At 69.6% G+C, this 1,937-nt stretch overlaps 1 protein-coding gene across 2 annotated transcripts in view; it reads right to left on the reverse strand.

The window, feature by feature from the left end:
* Positions 1-1,937, reverse strand: part of FAM173A (family with sequence similarity 173, member A) — a 13,988-nt gene that overhangs the window by 1,431 nt on the left and 10,620 nt on the right. The window lies entirely within an intron of this gene.

A 1,937-nucleotide genomic window follows, 5' to 3' on the forward strand; every position in this document is an offset into this window, starting at 1 on the left:
GGGGCGTCTGGGGGAGCCCGCCAGGGCCGGTCCCTTGTGTCTGGAGGGTCTGGGCAAGGCCCGAGGTGAGGGCCTGGCCCCCGACCCCGGAGCAGGGTGCTGCCTGCCAGGTGACTCAAGGCCCTGACACCCCAACCTGAGGCCGCACCCGCTGAGGCGCCGGGGCGCTCCAGCATGACCCCCGCAGGCCGCACGGGGGCCCTGGACCGCGCACGTGGGCTTCAGTCGGCCGGCACTCTGCCAGGCCTGGGGGGCCCGCAGCCGAGATGGGCCGCTGGCTGCGGCTCCCAGCATGGGCAGAGGGGTGGCCCCCAGCGCCCGCCCAGACCGGGGTAAGCATGTGGGCGCCCACCAGCCGCCCCGCCTCGCCGGGTGTGAGGCCTCCCAGGCTCGGGGCCGAGTGCCCTGCACAGCCCCGCGCACAGGCCCCCACTGGCGCCTGGCCCGAGCCCCGGCCTCAGCAGCTGGCTCGGGACAGGAGGGTGCCTCCAGCCAGCCCACGGTGCCCACGGGGCTCCTGGGTCCTCTGCTTGGGCCTAGCACAGCTGGGGGCGAGGCCAACAGTGTGCCTCAGACAGGTGAGCACTGGACAGGTATGGTCTGGACAGAGGAGCTCTAGACAGGTGTACGTTGACAGGTGAGCATTGGACAAGTGAACTCTGGGCAGGTCAGTGCTGGACAGGTGCGCATTGGACAGGTGCGCACTGGACAGGTGAGGGCTGGACAGGTGAGCGCTGGACACGTGAGCACTGGATAGGTGTGGTGTGGAAAGGTGAGTGCTGGGCAGGCGAGCACTGGACAGGAGTGTGGTGCAGGGGACCTCTAGGAACTGGGCGTCACCCCGCAGGGTGAGGCTCCTCAGCCCTTTCGGCCTCCGCAGCACAGGTGGGCAGGGCCAGAGCCTCCTCCCACCCCTTCTGGCTCCCCCAGGAGTGGGTCTGGCAGGCTCCTCATTAGCTGCTAATTGCACCAGCTGCAGCAGCCCCCGGGGCCGGTGCCAGGGCGACACCTGTTGACAGGCTGTGGCGGCCCCAGCGGAAAGGCGGGGTGTTGATTATGCCGCTAATGAGGCGGCTGCTTCCTTCAACAATAGCGGGTGGGGGTGGAGGCCAGGGAGCGGCTTTCCCTCCAGCTGCTGGGTCCAGCACCGGCCCCTCGCTGGGGGGGAGGGGCTGGGAGCTTGAGGGATCCAGAGGGACCAGACGGCTGGGGCCACCCCAAGTCCGAACCCTGCTTCTCAGGGACCACGCCTTGGCACCCCCATGAACACAGCAGCCCCCACTTTCAAGGGCACGGGCAGGCGGGAGGCGGCCCCTCCCGTCCCCACCCACAGAGAGCGGGAGGCTCTCTGTGGGCACGAGAGGCCCCATGATGGGACACCAGGACCCCCACCGTGACCCTGACCCTCGACAGCTCCGTGGAGAATGCCGGCGTCCACCGGCTTGCCTCCCAGGGCCGAGGCCTGCCCTGTCCCTTGCCCCCTGTGGGGGCCAGAACACCGCCAGGTGCCCTCGAGACCCACGGTGCGCTCGCTCGGACCGCGGCCGGGCGGCCACTACAGCTGATGCATCCACCTGGAGGCTGTGGGGGCTCAGGGTCTGCGGACAGGTGGTCCTGGACCAATGCTCTGCATCGGTGAGCGCGGGACAGGTGCAATCTGGACAGGTGCACTCGGTGCACACAGCGGGAGACCCAGAGCTGGGCGCGCTGGGGCAGCGGCCTGCCACCTGTGCTTGGGCTCCTGGCTGAGGCCCTTCCTTCCCGGGGTCCACCCCTGGCCCGTGGCCCTCAGCGAGGGCCGTCCTGCAGGTCCCGGCGCGAACGGCCTGGGGAAGCGCGCGCCAGCTGGCACACAGAAGGGCGCAGTAAATACCCGCTAATGATGATGATGAAACAATTTGCAAAATTGAGAGGGCGCGGCCGGCCCCAGGGGCCTC

Source organism: Condylura cristata, unplaced genomic scaffold (assembly GCF_000260355.1).
Source record: "Condylura cristata isolate star-nosed mole 26May11 unplaced genomic scaffold, ConCri1.0 scaffold00032, whole genome shotgun sequence".
Classification (NCBI taxonomy): Eukaryota; Metazoa; Chordata; class Mammalia; order Eulipotyphla; family Talpidae; genus Condylura; species Condylura cristata.